The following is a 25,495-nucleotide window of genomic DNA, read 5'->3' as shown; positions in this document are numbered from 1 at the left end:
ACACAGATAAACATGCTAGCGGCCCTCTACACTCTGTAAAACCATAGTGCACAAATATCAGCAAATATCCGAGGCCACGATGCTCCGGGTCGCTCGGGTTTCTGCACACTGTGGCTCTGCGTAGATTCGGATGATGATCTCTACAACAGGAGTGTTGATTCTCAGCCGCAATTTGTTCTGTGTGCAGCAAGGACTGCTTAATTACAGCTGTGTCACGGAGTAAATGTGCTGTGACCCAGGAGCACAGAGTGTGTGCATGTGTGTGTGTTTATGAAACAAGGGTTTCCAGAAAAGAGCTTTTCGGCCCTTGCCTGGCCTGCTAAAGAGTTTCAAGTGTGTCTATTTGTGTGTGTGATGGAGAGAGACCACATAAGTGACATTATATGTGTGAGTGTGGCATGTGTAAGTGTGCAGGTGTATGTATGTGTGTGCGGGTGAGAGAGCAGGCTGAGGTGCTGCTCTCAGTTTTGGAGGGTGCTTCAGTCCCGCTCCAGAGCCTTGGGCAGTTCGGGTGCTGATAGCCCACTCTGGCTACATGGTAATGGTGTCTGGATGAACTCTTCAAGGGCCTGGAAAGCCGCTCTGTGGCTGGGCCTCCACTCGGCAGGTGAGACCCCACTAACCTGAGGTAGTCAGCCCATGCTGGAGTGTATGAGAGAGGGCATCTCCCACCCCAGGCTTCCCGTCACCTGTGCTCACGAATCAGTGCAGTTATTATGGGTCCCCAGACGGCTCTTTCAAGTGTGTGACAGTCTCCATACTTACTGTTCTACTTGTGTGCTGCAATCCAAAAATCCAGGAACCTATTTATCATAGAAAAACAGCTGAATTTCAGTACAATTTTCAAGAAAACAAACAAACAAACAAAAAAACACTTTTTATGTATGGACTGCTATACTACAGTCCAGTTTTATCCAACCTCAAAATAGGTCTTTCGGACATTAGTTCATAATCTGGGTGATTAAGGTTTCCACTTCAGTGCTATGAAATCCTGGAAATATCCAGCGGTTCCCTCGTCAAATATGATTGGCCTGGACGTAAGCCATAAACTGCTCTCTGAGCTTAGGAACCATCACCAATGCCAAGGCATAATTTTTTTTTATTTGCTAGATGTTGGGTCTTATCCCTCTTCTTTTCACATTTGTTTTAATATGAATAAGCACTGGAAGCTTTTCAGTGTAATTATATTATATTTTTTGTTTATTGGAGCCAGCATTCCAACTTCACTTCCAACAATCACCTTTTTTTTTAAACTATATCATGGTCACTTTAAGTATTTCAAGCTATAGTGCATATGCACATTTTATTATGCATTCTCACAACAAATGTGTCTAACCCATTTTAATGAAATGTTTGTGTTATACTGAAGTGTTTTACGGTGTACGGCATTTAACGTATGGGCCTATGATATATATTACTTACAATACAGTCTGCAGTAGATCTGATATCAGAGCAGAGCAAAGCCCGGGCAGATCTCTTCTCTTGATAGTGTTTCTGTTACAGGAAGATCTCTGATGCTCTATCTCTCAGCCCAGCCCCAACATTCCTCTCCTCCCTGCCACTTAGGTACCCTCTCCGTCCTCCCTCTCTCCCTCCCTCCCTCCTGTGCCTCTCCGTTTTTCATTCGGGTGACACCACCACTGCGACTAATTAGAATTCTGTCAGTAAGTAAATGCACTGTGACCAGTGGGTGACAGCTGTGTCTCCCTGCCAATGGGTTTGGAGAGAGAGAGGGACAGGGAAAAAGAGAGCGAGACAGAGAGAATCAACAGAGTGGCAGGTTGGCATTGAAGGCGCCAGTCCTCTCTTTTAACAGGAGAGGTGCAGCAGTCACCACTGACCCAATAGTCATTTAAATCACACAGAGTGAAGGAGCGGGCCGGCCAGCCACTGCCAAATAAATGCACTGACTGACTGCTTGACTCCGCTTGCCCCAGACAATGTGATGCCCTTGCTACCTTATCAATTTAGGAAGAGGCCCGGGGACACCAGAACTGAGATGGTCTTAATCAAACCTCCTTCTTTAGTGATGCACCCCCCACCTCTCAGCTCAGGCCTGCCTGCTGAGAGTCCTATTCACTTTTACCATAAGGTACAGGAAATACCAGGAGAGAATTGCTGAGAGAATATGTTAAACCTACACAAAAAACAAATATTGAGGCTGATTAAGACCCTATTTGGAAAGTACTGCATGAAGACAAATAATCATTGTTTGGTCTATCATAAAATCTGTTGGTTCAATTTTGCTTCTGTTTATTTTATAAGTTTAAGTTCAAGTTGAGTGTCTGTGGGTGCCTTATCAGTTCGTACTTAATATAATTTATGTGATAATCACTGTGATTCATTTCTGAATATAACAAATTCAAAAATATGTAATGTGCCAAAATAAATTAATTCAATTGACACTGCTGCATTTTTTTTTTACTCCTTACCTATGACACGGATGCCATTCAATCATTTTTAAATTTTTTAAAAAGTTTTTGTGCTTACCATGTGTCTGCACCTGCATTAGAATGTGCCTTTTATCAGGTACGCAGATAGCTTAAATCAGATGAGATCAGACGAAAATATTTAAATCCACACTGCACCTGGCATTGAGTTCAATCTTTGTCTCATCAGATGTTTCTCATGGTCTGAGAGTTCTTCAGGTACCTTTTGACAAACTCCAAACTCTAAGAAGTGGCTTCCGTCTGGCCACTCTACCAAATGGCTTCCCTTCTAGAAGGTTCTCCTCTGTCCACAGAGGACCTCTGGAGCTCTGGCAGAGTGACCATCGGGTTCTTGGTCACCACCAGACTAAGGACCTTCTCCTCCAATTTCTTAGTTTAGGTGTCCAGCCAGCTCTAAGACGAGTCCTGGTGGTTTTGAACTCCACTTACGATGATGGAGGTCACTGTGCTCATTGGGACCATCAAAGCAGCAGAAATCTTTCTGTGACCTTCCCCAGATTTGTGCCTTGTAACAATCCTGTCTCAGAGGTCTACAGACAATTCCTTTAACTTCATGCTTGCTTTGTGCTCTGACATGAACTGTCAACTGTGGGACCTTATATAGACAGGTGTGTGGCTTTCCAAATCAGGTCCAATCAACTGTAGTATCCACAGATGGACTCCAAGTAAGCTGCAGAAACATCTCAAGGATGATCAGGGGAAACAGGATGTGCCATTGGCTATTGAACTTCATGGCAAAGGCTATGAATACATATGTACATGTGCTTTCTTGGTTTTTTTTTTTCTTGGTAAACTTTTTTCACGTTGTCATTATGGGATGTTGTGTACTAGGCCACCACTCCCCGATTTTGTGCATACACAAAATGTGTCCCTGCATTTAACCCATCACCTTAGTGAGCAGTTTGCAGCCATGACAGGCACCTGGGGAGCAGTGTGTGGGCACGGTGCTTTGCTCAGTGGCACCTCAGAGGTACCTTGGCAGTTTTGAACCAGAAACCTTCTGATTACAGGTCAGTTTCCTTACACGCTAGGTCACCACTGCGCAGTGAATAGTTTTTGGATGCTCTATAAAAAGAGCAACTGAGACAATATTTCCTGTAGGAACATAACCTCCATGGATGGAGGTTTGTAGGTTTAATGGTATATATGTCGTGCACTAGTTGAAAAAAGTGAAAGTAAAGCGATTGTGAAGCACAGCTCAGCATACAGTGACACAACGAAATGTCCTCTGCTTTTAACCATCACCCTTAATGAGCAGTGTGCAACCATGACAGGCACCCGGGTAGCAGTGTGTGGGGACGGTGCTTTGGTCAGCGGCACCTCCGTGGCACCTTGGCGGTTCGGGATCCGAACCTGCGGCCGTCCAATAAAGGGTCAGTTTCCTTACCCGGTAGGCCACCACTGCCCCACTAGGCCACCACTGCCCCATTCAGGGAAGAGTGCGTACGCAGTCCCCAACTACAAGAAATTATGCAGTCGAGATTCCCACTTTGGGGAATTCGCAGGAGTCAGCTCATCCGGGGTGCAATGGCTGAGCCTCGCCCTGGGTGACCCGCCTTCTTGATCACGGTATTCGCCTGCCAGTTAAGTATTGACCCACTACACCCGCATTCTTTAAACTCATTAGGAACCAATCATTTATAAACTGGCGTGGATTTGATTAAAGTCAGTTCCAAAGGTGCTGGGCCGCTCTCTCTCCTCTGTGCGCGTTCTGAATCAGTTGCAGCTGATCAGTCCGGCAACGGTTGAAGGCCCTTTTGTTGTCTAAAAAATGTTTGATGTCGGCCGTTGAGTGTTTGCTCTATGTCTCTGGGCATTTTGGCACATTGTGTCATGGGAATATTTGGGAGATGCCCTAACCCTGAGTGACTCAAGGTCTGGACATAAGTGCCAGCTCTTGGCATGGGAGAAAGACACTGACATGGCACTGAAGTAACGTGTTTCGACAACAGGCGTGCAGCGATATGCAGATGCCCTCGCCAAAGCCTGTCATTAGGTCCGAGGGACACATACTCAGCAGTGTGCTGAGAGAGAGAGAGTCCTGGAATAGCCCACGTCCCCCGAGACCCAGGAAGTGACAACAATCCTCAACATGCGCCACGACAATTACTGTCCTGCCTGTCGGCCCAAAACAGCAGGCACTTTATGGTTTTACAGACAGACCGCATACACGCCTGATTAATGCGCTAATTTTCTGCTAGTCTTACATTACAAACGACAGGCTGAGGTTTGCTTTATGGCTCGAATTGAATCTCTCGCCTTGAGCTATTTGTTGAGGAATGGGAGGAGGTGAGAGAGGCAGATAAATAACTGTGATAAGTGCAGTTCTGGCCTGGGCCTGAGTGACATACGGTAAGACTCTGCCCGCTGAAATATTCATGGCTTTTCCAGGGCAGAGGGAAGTTAATTTAGCCGTTTCGGTATGCTGGGGGTAATTAAAAGAGATGATCGATAGTCTCGCCCCCCGTGTCTGATAACAACTCCCTTTCAGAGAGAGAGAGAGGTCGAGAGAGGGGGGAGTTAAAACAGAGAGAGAACACAAGTCTTGTTTATGCTGCAACTTTTATCCACCAATATCTTAATTGAATTTAATTGCATTCAAATGATTTTTGGAAACCTTTTAATGTGCTACAAATAAAATGCACATGGTTCACAAATCCCACTTTCCCTTATCTCTTACATTCCGCTTGCATGTGACACTCTCATGCTAAGATGCTCGAAAACAATCATACAGCCATGCAATAAGTGCCAACAGAATGGGTGTGTCTCCAGGGCTCAGTGACTTTTGACATGGACCTGTCACAGGACACCAACTTTTCCCTGAATCTGTTCGTCTTTGCACCCCTGCAGTAGGTCCAGGCTGCTGTATGTGCCGCTCTTATGCCAGTCTGGCTGCCTGATTGCCTGTCTGTCCGTCTGGTACAGTCATGGCTGTAAACAGTGGGGAGGTGCCGTCCACTCACTGCTGCTGGAGACACTTATGGGGATTTGGATGTTGCACCAAGGGACAAATTGAAGTTCTTCCACTCCTGAGCAGAAGCTTCTCTACTATAAACCAGACTCTGTCATCAATATTGTAGAAGAAACCTTCATTCAGGAATTGCTAACTAATTAGAGTTGGCCTTAAATAATTAATCTCCTTAACTTTTATTGATTTGTCAGTTGTGTGGTAGGACTTGAGCTGTAAAATCGACTGTCTTCCGACATGGTCATCTGTGAGTTTATGGGCTTGAGATCTTACCCACAGAAATGCGGAACAGCTTACACATATGAAAAAATGTCACCGTCATGCTTAACTGTTCCTAATTTTAGCATCAAAAATGTAATAAATCACTTTGTATCTCTCATGTGAATAGAGATTATTGACAGACTAAAACCCACTCTGCATTGTCCAGTACCATGGATGAAACATGGACAAATACTAAAATGACAAAACCATCATCTTCACTAAAGTGCACCATGACAGAACATTTTTAACACCAACCTTTTGCGTCCCCTTCTGACGTGAAAGTGAGTTTTTCCTTGCGTTCATGAAGGGTCTAAGCTTTGGTGGTGTCAACTGTACAGAGCTGTCAAACCCCGTTGATGGCTTAATGAGAAATAAATGTTGCTGTTGATATCAGTTCATCCTAAATGTAGCTGACACTACCACGGGATGCACTGTGCCAACACTTCCTCTTTGTGGGAGCAGTTGACTGGTTAATATGATGTTTGGATTAAAGCTAATTGTTTAATTGCTTAATTGTTGCAGAATTATGCTCAGCTCATTGGAAACCAGTCAGCCATGCAAGAGAGGTTTACTTCGGATGCAGCAGAAGGGGAAAAGGGAAAAGGAGCGAGGCATAGTATGTCTTTCAAATGTGAAAAAAAAACAAAAAAAAACGCCATCGCTTGTCATGGCTCAGCAGGGCCCGTTCCTGAACACATGCCCTCAGGAAGTCCATGCATGGGCTTCCTCTTCCTGTTCTGCTTTTCCTGTCTTGTTAACTTCCTACTGTCCTCACCTGTGTCTGTGTGTGTTTAAGTCTTCCCATTGTCCTCAGTCCATGTCTGTCTGTCATCTTACCTCCGTTACGTGTGTAATTCTCACTTTTTTTTTCCTTTTCCTGTTTTAGAAATAAATGATGCTTTGTTCCCTATGCATAACATTTTATTGATCTGCGTGCTTTTTCTGACAGTACTAGAGTAAGACTTTGGTTAGATTGTTGTGCAGGCGTGTGGGTATTTTGGGTGAAGCACCAAAACACCAGGCATTTTCAGGAATGAGCGTCTGAGAGGGACTTTTGACCACATGAGAACCCAGGATGGATCCAACGGCGGAAGAAAACCAATTTCCAAAAAAGCAAGAGCACGAGATGCGCTGTGCGCTAAAAGAGTGAGACTGCAGCTTGAGCATGTGTGACCACTCAAGACGGCCATCGCTGCCTCTGGAAATCACTATCGATGTTTGTCCCAGCCTCTGTTCATGCCATGTGTTCAATATGTGTACATTTCCGCTGATATTGAATGGCACAACACTCCAGGTTGTCCTGGTATGGTGTGGAATAAGAATCGTCTGACCTCTGGCACTTCACACGGAATTGCCTCACAACGAGACTGCATCAATTACAGCCCCGGTGTGTTTACTGCATCGCCCCCGAGTCGGGACTTTAAACGACGACGGGCGGGTCTGAGAGGGGTGACCTTGTTAGGCCAGGGAATGAGACGTGAATTAGACATGTTCCAGTCCCCTCCCCCTGCAGACGCTGACCTTCCGTGGGTTTTTAATGGCTTTAATTCTCTTTTCTTCTTCCAGGCGACCACGCTGATACTTTTTCCTGTGATTGTGAAAAATGGATTCATTTTCTTCCCATATTTATTGTTTTAATACCCTTTCATTTTTGGGAGCATGTTAATGATGTACGGATCTCTTCGATTACTCATTTTCACCTCTTTACCGCTTAAGCTCGGAAGATTACGGCTGTCAGGACTTTTCTGTGACAACTCATTTAAAGTAAACCTGTGTCTTTTCTCGCCGGGCTGATTAGTGGAAAGTCGTGAGCTGAGAAATCTGCAGAGATCTTGAGGTGCGCTGATGCGCGCAGGTGCTTAAACAAAGCTGAGGCACACTTACCGCTCTGACACAGCCATCAACAAGCGGGACAAATGACCCAAACGTGGCACAAAGAGGAGAGCAAGAATTTCATCCAAGCGCTGAGCTACTGATGAGAGCTGACCGACGCGGCGCAGCGAGTCAGTCTCTATTAACACATTAACGTTCTACAGCAACTTCTCATGCACGCACACACACACGTCCACCGCTCCTCTGTTCACACAGCGGTGGGGGTGGAGCCGGCGAAGGGGCCGGGCTGAGGAGACGATGAGAGAAAGTGATCAATGGCAGCTTGGACCTCTCCTGAGTGCACGGAGCAGAGCTCCCTGGCTTCAGTACATGGCCTGTCACTTCGGCTTTGGGAGATGTAGACAACGCACACATACACACACACACACACACACACACACACACACTTGCAGCTGCAACTTGTATCATGTGTTTTCCAGCACGATGGACTAATTTTTAAATAAGGATTTTCTTGTTAGCGAATGAAGAATGAGCAGCATCCACATCCACAATGCAAAGTGCATGCAGATAAACATCATTACCCTGTCGTCTGCAGTCAGAACAGACGCAAGAGCAACACCTGACGATGTGTCAACCCGACAACTACAACACCATTAAAAATGAACTCAGCATGCAAAAGTCATGCAACCGTCGGGAAGATTTAATGCTGGGCCTTCCACATGCGGCCATAAAACAAGACAAGCGTCTGAAAAGAGGGAGACAGAGGACTGAGGGTGGGTGAAAAAGAGAGGTGGAGGACACAGGCAGTGTCAGACTGAGGAGAGAGAGGAAGATTTGGTGGCAGTAACGTGAAGAATGAAGTCACCTGGCTTTCCCTGTGCTCTGAAGGTCAAGGGAAGGCTGTTGCATATTCATGACGATGGGCTGCACATGATCGATGCCTTTTAATTGTTTTTTTCCTGCTCTGTGGAAGGAAGTGCCAGCAACATCGATCCGCTGCAGACAAGGCCACTTACATGTCAGAGCTGCTCTCGCTCGCCTGCTGCAGGGACCCCCAGACAACAGGGAGGTGTGACAGGACGCCATGGCGACATGAACACAACATGCCTGCCTGTCTGGCAAGGCTGTCGATCCAGACACCAATATCCGACCTGAGTCCTGAACTGTGGCACCAGATGCTGTAGAGGATTGTGGTAACGTTACACACACACACAAAGCAACTGGTAATCCTGATGTGAACTTGTAAATCGGCGCCTACTTAGAGCTTTGTGGAGGTCCTTTGGGTTGTAGATAGTGCTAATTCAGTTGGGACGTTATCTGAGGACTTCAGTGGAGTGTGGATAACTTTTTAAATCATGTCCAGCAGACGTTCTAGTTAAAGAGGTGTAAGAAAAATGTCTCCGCATTGTTGAAGTTACTTTTCTGTGTAACTGTTATCAGAAGCTAAGTTGAGACTAATAGGCTTTTACCCAGAGGCGCCCGCTGCGGTCGTGCTTCAGGTGAAAATTGGACTCAGCAGCACCATTCAACTCTGTTCTTCAGAAGGACGCTCCAGTTTGGCTTTTGGGTACAACCTGCAATCTTACGGGCCGTGGCCTCATTCTGCCGAGGCAGCACCGGGCGGCGGCCACACATCAATCTGGCACCACACTCAACCCTGTCTCCAATCTGCTCCAGGTGAAAACACATTGTTTTGTTTGCTGTCAAATGTCATAGCAGCCTGGTCCATAGGGTCAATTGGAAAGAGACCTGACCAAAATGACCAGGGGATACGGAGATAAAATTTGCAGAGTTATGAATAAACACAGAGGGCCCTATTTCCAAAGCACTGTGATAGATTTAAATAACCAAAAAATAATAATAATGCTAGCTATTTCTATGATGAAAATTAGTAATTAAAGATCTTCGGTTGTGTGTAATTATTTCTGTCACCTACATAGTATAAAACACACACACAAAAAAGTTTTGTGTTCACTAAACAAATTCAGAGCAGGGCAGTCCTGGCCTAGTGGATAAAGAAGCGCAGGGGTTGTAGTCCTGAACTGCCAAGGTGCCACTGAGGTCCCCTTGAGCAAGGTACCGTCCCCACACACTGCTCCCCGGGCACCTGTCATGGCTGCCCACTGCTCACTTAGAGTGATGGTTTAATTGTGGAGGACACATTTCATTTTGTCACAGTGTGCTGTGCCGCTATGCTGGGGCAGTGGTGGCCTAGTGGTTAAGGAAGCGGCCCCGTAATCAGAAGGTTGCTGGTTCGAATCCCGATTCACCAAGGTGCCACTGAGGTGCCGCTGAGCAAAGCACCGTCCCCACACACTGCTCCCCGGGCGCCTGTCATGGCTGCCCACTGCTCACTCAGGGTGATGGTTAAAAGCAGAGGACACATTTTGTTGTGTCACAGTGTTCTGTGCTGTGGATCACCATGACAATCACTTTCCCTTTCAAATCGGGGTGGTAGTAGCCTAGTGGGTAACACACTCGCCTATGAACCGGAAGACCCAGGTTCAAATCCCGCTTACTACCATTGTGTCCCTGAGCAAGACACTTAACCCTAAGTTGCTCTAGGGGGACTGTCCCCTGAAACAACTGATTGTAAGTCGCTCTGGATAAGGGCGTCTGATAAATGCTGTAAATGTAAATGTAAATCTGGCTTCTTGTCTGCTTGCCTCTGAGTAGTTTTCGTTGCCGTCAGCACACATGATGTGTGATCCCTGTTATGGTCTTCCCAGAACCACCTCATGCAGATACACTGATTCTGATGGGACAAATGGTGTATTCAACATTCCCGAACACATCTTCCAAAAATATCTCTTAGAGACTGAAAGTTTCTGCCATGTGGAGTGACGGTGCTTTTAGTGGTTTTGTTGTGATCTTACATGCGTACATGTTTCCTCACATAAGCAGAAGGGCTTGTTGCGCATGTGTTGGCCATTCCAAACATTTAAACGGGCTTTATTCCTCCCCTTCGAATACCTTCCTCATCCCTGTTTGGTCTCTTAGAGAGGTGATAATCAGCATTTACTGAAACAAAGCAGAGAATGGCTTGTTGTGGGGGTGGGGGCGTCGGCACACGGCCTCTGTGCCTTTGTCAAATCAGAGCAGATTTTCAGTAATAGATTCTCCTCCCGACACTCAATTCCGTTCCAAGGCGATCCTCCTTTATCCCAAAGCATCAAATATTTAAAGACTCGTATTAGTGGTGGTGTCATCTCCTCAACTTGGAGCTTACAGCCCCAATCTCTCCTCTGCCTTCTTTCCCAGCCACCTCTCCTTCCCATTCCTCTTATAATATCCACAATGTTATCTCGCCAAGCCTCCACATCCCCCTTATCATTTTATATTTTCAATACTTAAATCGTTTTTCCCACTCCTTCTTGGTCATGATCCCCCCCCCCCCCTTCCCTTCCCTTCTTTCTTTTCATCCTTTTTTTTGTCAATGGCTGGGCTTTTCAATTTTTAAGAGGCGAGGCTTACAGATTGCAAAGGAAAGGGAGACAGGGAGATCTGGAGAGAGCGAGGGAGAGCGAGAGCCACCGCCGCCGCGGCGCGCTTGACTGATACCTTTCAAGAGGGGCAGTCTAGCTTGTCAAATCGCCGGCTGCAAAATGAATTGGCATATCTATTCAGCCCACTGTGAGATGTCATGCAACACAGTTTCATATTCCTCGATAAGGTGAAATAAAGCAATTGTCAGAGAGAGAGAGAGAGAGAGAGAGAGAGAGAGAGCTACGGAGAGGGGCTTTTCAGCGCCAATGTGCTGTTTGCTTGCTGAAGCACCAGGGTGGGGAGCGAGAGCCTGGTACACCTGGGGAAGGGGGGGTGGTGTAGGTGTGTGGACGGTACACACCGAGCGAGCCAGTGCCGACTCCCCCGTGAGATCCTGACGGCATCGCCGCCGTCTGGTAATTCGGATTCAGTCCACCCTCTTATCTCGGTGACTCGCCGGTAGGTGTGGGTAGGCCGAAGTCGTAGACTGTAACTGCCGTCTGTCTGGACACCGGATACCGTCGGACAAAGGCCTAACCGGCACAAATGGGGACGTGTTGTCACCAGGACCAAACAGTCCAGGTCTCAGGTAAATGCCTGTGGATCTTTTTCAGAAGCACGTCAGCCTTTTTATTTAAATGAGTGTTAATTGGACCCTCGGAGACACCACATGACAACACGCCGAGTCGTTGTGTTTGGCTGCTGCGCGTTTGATCACGGCTCTGTGTTTTCCTCCCGCCCGGAGTTTATGTCTGCCTTGGTGGCCCACGCAGCCGCGCCTCCCTGACACTCCGTGGCATCGCATTCGGCCCGGAATAAGCTGGGACAAATATTCACCATTCACACGTGTCCAATTGCGGATGTGCCTGCATTCGCCCCCGAGTGCGTATTGCCATAACCAAAATACACATTTACATGGTAAGACTAAGAATAACGACGCGGCCTGTCCTCCTGCCTGATGCCTGCCTTGTCTGGAGATCCCGGCGTCTGTGCTGGTGTCAGCAGCTGCCACCGCGTGAGGACCTGTGTTTCTCTCAGCCTAAGGGGACGGCTTGTTTGGGCGGTGACGTGGGCGGTGGTGGCAGGCTGTGCCTCCGTCTGGCATAGCAGCCATCAGCCGCTCGGTCCCTGGCAGTGCCACATCACTCTGGACTCAATAATGAGCTTCTCTCCATTATTCCCTTCTCTCTGGTTCACACTCGTTCTCTTCCTCTCGTACTTCTGTCTCTTCCTCTGACACGCTTCCTCTATCCTGATTCCGTATTCTGTTTCTCCTTCCATCTGTCTTCTCTTTTCTCCTTTTGCCTTTTCTTTCTCTTGTTTTCTCTCCCATTGCCCTCGCTCTCTCTCTCTCCGTCTGCCGCCTCCATGTCGCTGCCCCATTAGTTTAGTGACCAGTGGGCTGTGACAGACGGGGGTAATGTCTCCCGCGCGCGAACACTGACGGGGTGGCATGTCGGGGAGGGTGAGCAGGGCGTTTCCATTAGTGACCGTAATGTTCTGACAACTGGGCTCAGCCCACCACCGCAGTCGCACAGTCGTCGCTGGCCGGCTCCCCGCCAAACTGGCCAAACTGGGCGCTGGGGGTGGGGTGGGGTGGGGTGGGGTGAGTGACAGGGGAGCGGAGGTATTCTTTTTCTCTCCCCTGTCTCAACCTCTCCATCTTTTTTCCCCGTCCCTCGCCGGGGTGTGAAGGCCACGTAAAGCTAAGAGAAGAAAGGCTTTTCTGCATTGCCCTCTTCTTCTTTGAGAACTTGCAAGTCTTCATTCCAAAACCCACAGGAAGTAAAATTAGCAGAGAAGCAGGGGGAGCGCAGCCCGGCGCATTTGATCTGTGTTTGTTTAAGGTGATACCTTTGAAAACGGATCAAATGCAGTCTTGTTTTCTGTGATCAGAGGCCACATTCCGATTTTTTTTTTCACCTCTTTTCGTCTTTGTCTTTTTATTTAATTTGACACAGTGAATATGCTTGTTAGGTAAAGATCATAGAGGGTGTTGCAGAGATTGTCAGAATCGTTCCGGCGGGGTGTGTGAGAAAAAAAACAGTGAAGTAAAAGGAAAAAAAAACAGACATGTTAATGGACACAGTGACTGATATTCAGTGTATAAAATAACTTTCTGCAGCTGAAGTATTACCTTCCTAATGTAATGGGCAGCCATTTCCATAGACAGTGCTTTTACCCTGATGGAAGGAGGGTCATGGATAAAATGCAGTGACACCTCACGTCCTGTGTGGGACCAATTCCTCAAAATAATTATTATGCTGTAGTTACTTAAAAAGCATGAGGGTATTGGTCACAGCTGACATTAGCGGAGGCAACGGAAAGACATACTGCTTCTTAAGTAACAGGATAATCCAGTAAAAGATTGGAGGGGCCTGCCAGAGGCCTGAACTGTGCAGGCCAAAAATGAAAATATTACAAACACCACCCAGCAGAGCTCCAGGCTCTATGAATGAGAAGCCAAAGAAACCGGTTTAAATCGGCCGTATCCTCACTGTGAACAAAAAGTGAGGATACGGCCAATTTAAAGTGGTCTTAACGTTTATCTCAAGCGTTCTTGTTGAATTCAATACAGTCTTTTCCAGCTATAGAGTGATATATCATCAGTTTTCAAATATTATGTTTTTTTACAGAGCAATATATAATTATAGTCTAAGATCTAAAGCAGACCTAATGATTTTTCATGTTCAATTAAACATAGTACAAATAAATGTGACACACACACACAGACCATAATAAAATTCACAATGACCGGATGAAGACAAGATACAATGATGATACATTTATTCTCTTACTAACAGGTGAACACAACCAGGAAACCAGGAACACACCACAGGGATGGTCCAAAAATGGATATTCAAAAATATTAATTTTAGCAAACTTGAGACAACTACTGAAAAGAGGCTCAGACAGGGAGTTATGGGGAGATTATTTGGTCTTTTTTTTTTTTTTTTAAACACCCTTACTAAATAAAACTAAATCTAATTTATTGCAAATTTCTTACATTTTTTCGATAGTCCAGTCAGGCAATATGTCCACATGATGAAGACACATCCAAACTCAGGCTCTTTGTGGGCAAAACGCAAAAAGGTTGCTCCCATGTATAAGTGCCTCAGCAGCTGTATGATTCAATTTAAAAATAATGTAAATGCACACACAAAAGATCACTTTAATCAGCCCTAAAATATTACTGTCAGTATCCATCTTTATGTACAGATTGTCTCTGACTGCGATGAATTCTGTATCCACGTCAAAGGTCAAACCATACAGGAAGTACACACTGCATAAACTTTGTTCATTTATTGAAAATGTTAAAGTTTTAAAAAGAATTCCAATGATTAACATATTTATTTGGACAGTCCTTACATATACTGAAGTGTGCTTGTTTCCTGAAATAAAAGAGCAGAGCAGCATTTTAGAAAATTACATCTGTTAATCTCAGCTAAATGTCCAAAGAAATGTCCAAATGTCCAAAGCTCATCTGCAGCTTTGTTATTGACCCGTGATTTTTGGAAAAGGGTTTGTGCCAGTCCTGCATTGCAAGGATCCAGGTTGGAAACTAAACGGGAACCTGAAGTCACAAAATACATTAAAAGTCAACTTTATTCTCTCTGCCCATCTGTATGCTAACTATTTATACTTATACTTAACTATTTATATCAGTTTTCAAGCTTTGAGCAGAGATACCCCAAATTTATTTACATTGTTTAAGACATGTATGTTGTGCCAGGCATTAGTAATTTTTCCCACTCAAATTATTTAACTTCTTATAGATTGTCACAATCATCTGATACTCAAATTACCCAGCTGCCGAAATATATAAAAATAATAGAGAAATGGAAAAAGTATGGTCCAGCTTCTTCTGTTGTTTCTGACATCTCCTATTAATGGTGTAAAGACACAAGAATGGGCAGGACCCATTGGAGTTTAACCACTTTTATTTAAATTTACACAAGATTAACATACACTTAGGGCTATTCTTGGGAAAGAAGAAGTGAGAAAAAGGGGAAAAGGGAAAGTTCACACTCTCACGGGGATGCTCCACCTACAAAACACAACACACAAAACCATCATCATACACATCAAGGCTCACAAGACCTCAGAGGCACACCGCCTCAGACCATGACCATTACCAAGACTTTTTCAAAACACCAAGGCTAAGGCTCCCTGGGCGCCTGTCATGGCTGCCCACTGCTCACTCAGGGTGATGGGTTAGATGCAAAGGACAAATTACACTGTGTGCACCGTGTGCTGTGCTGCTGTGTATCACATGTGACAATCACTTCACTTTTTATTTATTTATTTATTTGTAACTGAAAAGGACTGAAAAGGACTGAGTGGCTGAGAGCACTCGGCGTCCCCATTCACTCAGCGGTTCGGGGCGCAATTCCTGAACCTAGAGCTCTGATGCAGGCACAATGAAATCAAGGTTGCGGGGCTTGCAGTGTGTCTGGTCATCCCAGGACAAATGTTACTTACTCATAATAATCAATATTAGTGGAATTGTGTATTGTAGCATGGAGAAGTTTGTTTAAGTTTTTATGTCTTTAATTAAAAAAAAGATGAATGATGAAGTATTTTTGTCAAAAAGAATCCAAAAAAAACCAAAACACACAACACACAGACAGCATGAGCGGTACCAGGGTGGTGGAGAATGCTGCCAATGTGTGTAAATTATATTACCAGATTATGGTGGAATTCTACAATCATGACTTTGACTTTTTTTTGTTGTGTATCACCCCAGGAACTGACGAAACAATGTATTTTTATCACAGATATATTTTGTACTTCTGAATGTGTGATATTGTCTAGAAAGGAGAAATAGTAGGCTCAAAAGGTTGTGAGGCATCCCTAATTTTTCTTTGATTGTACAGAATGCACTGATTGAGTTGGCCAATTCCTCTCTTACCGATACTCCACCAAGTCCTGCTGGAGAAACTGTGCTGAACACACCCCCCAGCTCTAATGAGTCTTCAATTACATCCGTCAATGGCTAATCATATAATGACATATAGTGAGATAATAACTCTGTGCTAATCTGGTCATGTCATTGTTTCTCGTGATGAGGAAAGGGTTTCTTTCTTTTTTAAGTTAATTGTTTCCAATTGCTTGTTATCTGCCAACGGACTCAGATTTACTGAGAACGTTACGGGTTTCCAGCAGCGTCCTTTTTATTGAGTGATACTGGTTAATGATTTCTCCCTCACGGTGATACTAGTTAACAGGCAGAGGAGTCCGGTGTCGTGTTGGCAGGAGCAGCAGATCGTATGTCATGCTGTTAACGCTTTTTCTGTAGTAGAACTCTGTGGGAGGTGCTGGGAGATGACACGTGCGGTAACAGAGCGGGCTGATTGGGTTGTTGTGCTGTCACCACTGTCATAGCCGGCCGGATGGTGACAGGGTGTTTAAGGGGGCCAGGTGTGGGATGCAGCATGTGGAGAGCTGCATCGTTTGTCTTTCAGCACCTTGCTACTGTTTCTGTTACTTGTTTTATGTAATTTTTGATAATTTTTTGTGTAATTTTAAAATCCATTTTGTGACTTTGAAATTACTAAAACATATTAATATTTTTAAAATACCTTTTGCATTTATATTACCATCAAAAATAAGCCACTCAAATAAATTTTGTGACAGGGAAACCATTATAAAACCTCTTGCAAACCAATCAAATAGACAAGGAAACCAAAAAACAATAATAGCTTCAATAAATCTGTCCTAGTTCACTCCAAAATACGTATCAGCAACTGTTGTAGTGGTCAATAAAAATCTGATTATACTTGTTAGCTTTATATACTATCCGAAGCTTCTTTGACAGGATCAAAACAGGCAATAAAGCCTAATTAACCACTTTCACCAGATGGTCTTAACAATGCAGCCTCAACACAGAATGTCTGGCAAAATGTAGCAGCTCTACTGTCCTAGTTCTAACATCAAAATTCCACAGTCTCCATGTCTTTTAGAGAATCTCACAACCATCCATCAGGTGGAAAATGATCCCAAGACAATAAACATCACACACCCCCACCCCATGTTCCTCTCCCCGTTCCACTGTTTTTTAAAATTGCAATTTATTACAATTACTGCATCATTGCATCATTGTCCTTAATTCTAATGATGAATGGTAATACAATGTAATGTTATGTTAAAATGCACTTGAAACCATGTGTTAAATTAATATCAAATTATTTCCTATATGTAAGTGATGTTTATGAAGTATACAAATCAAATGAGTACGAATGAAGGCAAAGACAAATGTTGCAGATAGGACTATGTTCCAAAAGCAATCAATTAATTTAACATTTCAATGTAGCTGAGACACAAACGAAGCAGAAAAGCGGAACTAGTGGAAGAGAAGAAGTAGAACGATTGACTGTAATTAGTGAGTAGTCACATTGCTCAGGGTTCCACAAATGAAGCAGTGTGTCTATGATGCCCCTTACATACACACCTACCGGTCCTCTGGAGAGAGATGCTTGAATGTGAGAGAGAGTGTGTGTGTGTGAGTGTGTTGCTGCTTGCCACCCATCTCCACTCTGTCTGCCCCTCTCCCCATTCATCAACCGGCACAGACCACTGGCCAAGCACGCATTACTATCATTACCCCCTCACAAAGCGATCCGAGCCACTAACCCTGCCTGCGCTACCTTGGATTAAAAATATCTTTTTCCACCTTCACACTTTGATAAATAGGCACAAGGAGAACAAAAGGAGTGTATGTGTGTGTGTGTTGGGGGTGTGTGGAAAAGGGGTGAGAGAATGTTAGTGAGGATGGTGTATTAGTGGCAATGGTTGTGTTGGTGCCCGTGGTGATGTTGGTGTAGATTAGGAATATTTTAAAATCAGGACATGGGCAAACAAATGGTGTATACAGCGCTGAAGGAATAGAGAAGTTGTTGATTCTCATTGGTGTCCATTGCAGGGCAGCGGTGACCTAGCGGGTAAGGAAACAGGCCCGAAACATTCGTTGTGTGCACCGAGTGCTGTGCTGCACTGTTCAACAATGACAATCACAAATTGTCCTGAAGTCATACTGTTAGTTCAGGGGAAAATAATATGTAGTTATGCAAATTTGCTGCAATTGTGGCAGAGTCTGAATTTAATTAAAAACTGTCAATGATATGTTCTAAAGGCAGATACAAGTAGCACACAGAGCTGGACTTCGAGCACTGGAATGTACTGAACGCTGAATGACTTTCCTGCTTCTTTGGTGAGGATCTGCAATGAAAAAGGCTTTATTTTGACCCGGTCCTTTGGTTATTCTCCACACAGCCCAGCAATATTCCAAATTCTTGCATATTGCCAATAATGCTGATGCTCTGCGCGCTAGGCCTGTAGTTGAAAAATAGAAATTAAAAATAGGTGGCAGGGCACACTGAGGAATGGAAGAGGGAGGGAGGGTGTGGCATGAAAACAAAAGGAGAGCTTAATGAAAGTTTAGTGGGGGGAAAAAAGGAGCCATCGGCCTGCCACCCTCCCGCTCCCCTCTGGTGTGATTTAAGATTTGCTCTCTTGACTGTGACAGTGCGGTATTTCTGTCATCCACATTATAACTCGGTGTGATTATTCAACTCCAAACGCTCCGGCCCCCCAACTACATTTAGCCCAAATGTAATATCCTTCATGCATACATTATCCATCTTCCTTATTATCCCAAATCATTCCGGAATTAAATTCCGGGCCTCTCCAATATGCGTGCGTGGAGTAGACTGCTTTATAGTGTAGTCAAAGGTTAAGATACCAATCAAAAGAACGGCAGCAATGCGGCCAGACACTTTAATATTTGCAAAGCCGGTAATTGTGAAAGGACACAATATTTTCTTCTCCTTTCTTTTTGCCCAATCACCCCAAAGGCAACAGAGGCTGAAAGGACAGGAGGAGGAAAGTGCCTTTTAAAATGCTGGTGAGTAGGCTGAGGATCCTACAGACGGACGCTTTGTGGAAACATTTTTAGTTATTGTTTCTTCGAACGTGCACTTCAGTATGAACTCGGTTGGTGAGTAACTGTGTGCTTTAACTTGGCAAGTGTAGACTGCAGTCAAAATCCATAAAGCAAAGCAACATGACTTTGATGTTTAAAAAAAAATACTTTGGTCACTTTGGTGGTAAAAGCTTTTATAAGTGTTATTTGCACATAATACACTGATTAACACCATCAACCTGGCGTTTACGTGGTCTACAGACCAAACCCAGCCCTCAAAGGCGGCAGCAAAACATGGCCATCTTATAACTCACAGCATGCGGAGAGCTTAGCGCCGCTTGCTTACATTCAAATTAAAATGCAACAGAAGTTGTAAAGGAATCGACGTGGTAAATTGCAGGGGCTGCGCAAATGCTGCGAGTTGTTATGCATCAATCTATCAGCGGCACTCATCTGCATTCTGGCTCCCAGTGGAGGCCTGCAGGGGCCCTGGGCGGAACCATCGCATTTGTGACCTTTAGAATGTAACACGGACACTTGAACTCGCAATAAATCCATCTCTTTTGACTCTTCTTGATGTGCAATCCTGAAGCTGTCTGCTGCACTTGGAATCCCTCAAAGGCCACTGTAATGTATGGAGATTAACTTTAGCCGCTGCTGAAAATAGAGAAATACCGGTTCTGAGCATGCTCAAAACTAACAAATACACAAGAATTAGTTCAGTAAATATATATATATTATATAAGACAGAACACTTTTTGTCTTATATAAATCCCAAGATTTTCTAGCACTCCGAAAATGATGAAGAATTTTAGCATAACTGAAGCAGCTGAAATATTTGATAAGGCCGGAGAGTGTTGAAACTTTCATGCCGTAATCCCTCTCTTCCTGATTAACTGATATAGAAATATAAGGAGAGAGAGGGTCCAAATTCAAAAGAATGAATCACAAGAAGGTCCCTCCAAACACAAACGTGGCTTTCTTTTCCCGGGGCAAGAAGGATTGATTAGATAATCTTCTGCGGCTCAAACTATCCCTGAATTTTGTAGAACGTTTCAGAACATGGCTGTGAACAGTGCTTTTATCGATAAGATGAGATACTTAAATCTTCAACAGTCTGTAAAGTACTGTATTAAAATGCTAAGGGGCAGATGTTTGTTGAAGAGTTGAAGGAGGAGATGCTGAAATTAACAGGCTACCCTCTTTCGGCAATGGCCTGATTCTGCAGCCTTGATAAAATGTGCTAGGGCAGGGACACATGTATGGAGACATGCGATCAGATGATGCAATGACTTACATATTTTATAGTATTATTTTTTACGAGTGGAAAAGGAAATTGAACCTCTAAATGTCTTTTTCAGGGGAACCATGCTCCCCCCTATTGTTTCCCCATAATTCAAACGAGGAATCAGAGAGGCAACGAATAATGACAAGTAAAATCATGTCAAAAAAGAATATGGATGTCAGAAAAAAACATTTAAAGAACCTTTTTGCAAATCAAATGCAATTTTTTTTGAAAGGCTCTGTTAAAAAAAAAAAAGGAACGGTCTCAAATTCCCTGCTCTCAATTCTTCAGCAAAGGTTCATTATGTCAATGTGAGATTGTTCCGAACCCTTTTCACTAATCTTTACAACGGGTGCAAACAATGGTGGCGTTGGCTGCACGTGGTTCACAGCCTGCTAGCTGAAGCGGCTTTTTTTGGTGACAGTTTGCCTCCTCTGTTTAACACCGACGGCTGCCGCCGCCGCCGCTGCTCTGTCATGCGCTCCAACGCAGCTTTGTTTAATTACTCACACCATTAGCTTACTGCTTTTACATATTTGTTGGCTATTAGCCACGCAGCCTGAGCTAAAATGCGCAGGCGGGTGCTTAATTACACCTATCAGCATAACGCACTCACTGCCCAGCCAGAGGCCGGACATGCCTGCGCAGGGGAACAGCTGCACTGGTGGCGCCTTGCGCGCGTTTTCATCTCCTTCACGGAATCCGGGAACGTGAGGTCTTATTAGAAACTGAGCTCGCCGGTCAGACCTCAGGTTTTGCTTATGAAGACAGGAGGTGGAATTTTATGATCAGCGCTTGGGGCGCATCACGTGCCCCAGGAGACAAGCACCTCAGTATCAAGTCCTTGGACGTTTGAGCTCAGCTTACGCTGCTGATCCAAATTCAAGCAGGGATCAAATGTGTGTTTAAGAGACTTGAAGAGACCCGAGAGACAGACAGCGAGGGGAAGAGGAGAGCCTCCAGCCGAGAGCGGCGAGTTCTGTGAAGTAGTAGCCCCATGCTGTGACCTGCCAGTAGCTGTTTGATGTTATCTGCCGGTGAGAGGCTGACGAGCAGTCTTTTGGCTCGTTAAGTGGATTGTCCACCTTCTCTTAGTGTCCATCAGCAGAATGTTAATGGCACTCTGCACTGAACTGAAATTCCCCAAGGACGCCGGATCGCTCGGACACAGTCGGAAAGTCACAGGCTCAGGCCCTGCCCACACGCAGGCGAGACGCCATCGTCTTATTATAAGATCAGCCGCTATGTGGTCATTAGAAGTGTGTGAATCTAACTTCTGATGAGTGAGTTTCCCAGTCATGGTATACTTTCTGTATGTTTGCTTGGTGTTATCCATCAGTCGCTGGTGGACGTAGAAGACAAGTGCAAGGTGTCCCACCTGTCCCCATCCATATCATGTTTCGTTAAAAAATGACGGAGCAAATAAGAACATAGAAATTTTTGTTGATAAGCTTATGAATACAGTGAATACATTTGTAGTTATAACTAATCATGCATAATTTTCTTTTTTTAAAAAGTAACCACTGTTACTCATTGATCAAATAAGTATTTACCTAGATTCAAGGTTCAAGGTGTTTATTATCAGTACAAGAGTATATACAGTACACACTGTCTTGAAATGCTGTTTCACACAGACCCAAGATTTATAAAAATATAAAAAGATTACACATATATGTTGGAAAAATTACCCTAAAATAAAAAAAAATTAATTTTACCCATTTTAAAAATGTATAAAAATCTCTGTACACAGGGACAACACCAGTCAAGACACATGTAAAGTGCAATGGTTCAAGTACACTGCTCAAAAAAGGAACACAAAGGATATCCTAGATTTTAACGAATGAAATATTCTCATTAAATACTTTGCTCTTTACATAGTTAAATGTGCTGACAACAAAATAACACAAAAATGATTGATTTACCAACCCATGGAGGTCTGGATTTGGAGTCAACTCAAAATTGAAGTGGAAAAACACACCAAAGGCTAATTCAAATTTGATGTTATGACCTTAACACAAGTCTAAATGAGGCTCAGTAGTGTTTGTGGCCTCAAGAAGCCTGTATGACCTCCCTACAAGTCCTGGGCATGCTCCTGATGAGGTGGGGGAGAGTCTCCTAAGGGATCTCCTCCCAGACCTAAAGATGAGACATGATGTCCCAGATGTGCTCTCTTGGATTCAGGTCTGAAGAAGGAGCACGCCAGTCCATAGTATTAATGCCTAGTATCAATGCCAATCCGGTCATGCTGGAGGATCTAGCAGCCAGCAGAATGTTCTCCACGACATCTCCAGACTCTGTCACATCTGTCACATGTGCTCAGTGTGAACCTGCTTTCATCTGTGAAGAGTACAGGACGCCAGTGGTGAATTTGCCAATCTTGGTGTTCTCTGGCAAATGCCAAACGTGCTGCACGGCGTTGGGCTGTAAGCACAACCCCAACCTGTGGACGTCAGGCCCTCATACCCCCCTCATGTAGTTTTCTCCTCCTGTCATTTTCTCCTCCTGTTCCTCCTTGCACAAAGGCGGAGGTAGCGGTCCTGTTGCTGGGTTGTTGCCCTCCTACGGCCTCCTCCACGTCTCCTGATGTACTGGCCTGTCTCTTGGTAGCGCCTCCTTGATCTGGACACTACATGACAGACACAGTAAACCTACTTGCCACAGTTCGCATTGATGTGCCATCCTGGATGAGCTGCACTACCTGTGTGCGTTGTAGACTCCATCTCATGCTACCACTAGAGTGAAAGCACCGGCAGCAAAACATGGTCAAGTGACCGAAACATCAGCCAGAAAGCATAGGAACTTAGAAGTGGAGCCTTCTTGTTTTTCTTATTTTTCATCTGTATATGTTTGCTTGTAGGAGATCATTCATTAGAATCACAATCAGAATGTCTTTATGGTCATTGGAACAAGTACAACTAAGGTGCAGTCCCTGAGCCAGAGAGCTATCTTAAATACTGTGTGTAGGAGAAAAAAAAGTAGCTTAAGAGAAGATATATACTAATAGAATACAAAATATCACACAAATATAATACAGAATGTGATTGAAAATTAAAATAATTAAATTAAAGGGTGAGGTACAAACCCATATGTCAAAACTAAATTCCTTTCTCATGTAAATAGTCAGCGCAACCCAAAATGCCTTTGGCATTGTGCAAACACTGCTAGTCAAAATGGCTAGATGTTTTGTCACTGTGGAAGAAGTCTAGCTAACAGATAACAGTTATGTATAAAATATTTTACAGTAAGAAGGGCGGTGGCCAGGTGGCTAAGGAAGTGGAGCCATAATCAGAAGGTTGGCAGTTCAAATGTTGAACTCCCAAGATGCCACTGAGCAAAGCGTCGTCCCCACACACTGCTCCCCGGGCACCTGTCATGGCGGCCCACTACTCCCCCAGGGGATGGTTTACAGTAAATTCAGAGGACACATTTCACTGTGTGCACTGGGTGCTGTTCTGTGGTGTGTCACATGTGACAACTTATCATTTACAAGCAGCCTCCAAAGTTTTGAATTCATCATGAATTCATGAATTGTTGCGAATTAATCAAATGTTCCAAGAAATTCATGGTGTTCATGAAATCATGCTGACATGTTTTGGAGAGAACAACAATTAGACTGAGAATTAACTAATCAATTTAGACCAGCAAAATGTGGGTTCATTGTGCTAACTGCAGTCTACTTGTACACAACCATTTGCAAAAATGAACTGAGACACTTGAGAAATGTACTAAGATATTTGCAATTTGATGAAATCAATGAGACATGCCATTCTGTTGTGAACAATTGCAAGGTGACTTGGAGATTTTATATGTTATTTTGAGAATGTCATTTCTGTTTCAAGCAATGAGCCAAAGCAATGGAGAAAAAGTGTAAAACAAAGACTAACAGACTGATCAACAGCTTCTACCCTGTATCTCTTGCCTGATGGCAGCAGTTGCAACAGGTCATGATCGGGATGTGAGGAGTCCTTTATGATATTTTGTGCTCTTTTAAGGCAGCAAGAGCTGTGAAGTTCGTTTAGAGAGGGTAGAGAACAGCCAACGATTTCCTGGGCAGTCTTCACAATCTGCAAGTTTACAGAGTTGGGAGAGACCACCACCCAGTTTTTCTACCATATAATTATTATTTGTGTATTTTTATCTTTTTTCATTCTAAGATGAAAACATAGATAGATAGATAGATAGATACAGGCAAGAGGATTTAGACATTTTCTGTGTCTTAAAATGAATTTGGGAGAAATTCTGTATCTATACAAGCTTCCAGGAAAGAATTGCATTAAGTAAGCTTTCTTGCACTAATTAGCATAATTGATATTCTCCAAAACAAGTCCCTGCATTTGAAATGACCATTATGAATGTGTGTAATTAATGAGAAAATGTATGAGTGTGTGCAAGATGGAGAGGGAGCCAAATGTGCTCAGCAAAATGAGCACCAATTTGAAGCATCGGATGCAGCAAGATCAGCTCTTCTTGGATCATATAGCATTGTGGCGACTGTGGTGGGAACAGAGGAGGTGCAACCTGGGTCCTGAATTAACAATGTAACGTAAAGCATAAAGAATAAGGCACAACTAACGTTTATGAATTTACATTTACATTTATGGCATTTATCAGACGCCCTTATCCAGAGTGACATACAACCTGAAGTTACAGCGACACTCCCCCCTGAGCAACTTAGGGTTAAGTGTCTTGCTCAGGGACACAATAGTAGTAAGTGGGATTTGAACCTGAGTCTTCTGGTTCATAGGCGAGTGTGTTAACCACTAGGCTACTACCATCCTTTGTTTATGGCCCAGGGTGGTAGTAGCCCAGTGGGTAAAACAATTGCCTATGAGAAGACAAAAATGTCCTTACTTATTAAATGTAGCATGTAGTTAACCAATCAGAATGTCACATCACCAATAATTAAAATGCAGGGGAAGGAAATCTTCTCATGTGCAACAAGAAAAATGCACGAGTCAAACTGTTCCAATTATACCAGTGAACTGTAAATGTGATTTAGGGAAAAAATAAAACAATTCAAATAACTGTTAGGTATCTTCCTTGTTAACTTAAAATGATTATTTACAACATAATGTATAAAATGTGGGTCACGTGGTGGTGCTACAATTAACACCTCCAAGGTAATGGATAGTGAGTGACCGACTGAGTGGCCTTCCGCTTCATTAGAATCCACAGCCTAGTCTGAGCAAGTGGTGATGGAGTTTGATGAGCCCGGTCTGAGTTTCAGATTATGAGGAGAAACTAGTTGACCCAAAGAACATTTTATGTGTAGATTTTTAACAAAAAATATG

The 25,495-nt window shown here is 44.0% G+C and overlaps 1 non-coding gene across 1 annotated transcript; it reads right to left on the bottom strand.

Annotated features, from left to right (window-relative positions):
* Positions 1–3,880: 3,880 nt before the first annotated feature.
* On the bottom strand, positions 3,881–4,042 carry LOC114789397 (U1 spliceosomal RNA). Its single transcript, XR_003749660.1, has one exon. It is a non-coding gene; the product is annotated as a U1 spliceosomal RNA (small nuclear RNA).
* Positions 4,043–25,495: the final 21,453 nt, after the last annotated feature.

This window comes from Denticeps clupeoides, chromosome 4, assembly GCF_900700375.1.
Source record: "Denticeps clupeoides chromosome 4, fDenClu1.1, whole genome shotgun sequence".
NCBI classification, from domain to species: Eukaryota; Metazoa; Chordata; class Actinopteri; order Clupeiformes; family Denticipitidae; genus Denticeps; species Denticeps clupeoides.
This window is presented reverse-complemented; position numbering and strand designations above follow the sequence as displayed.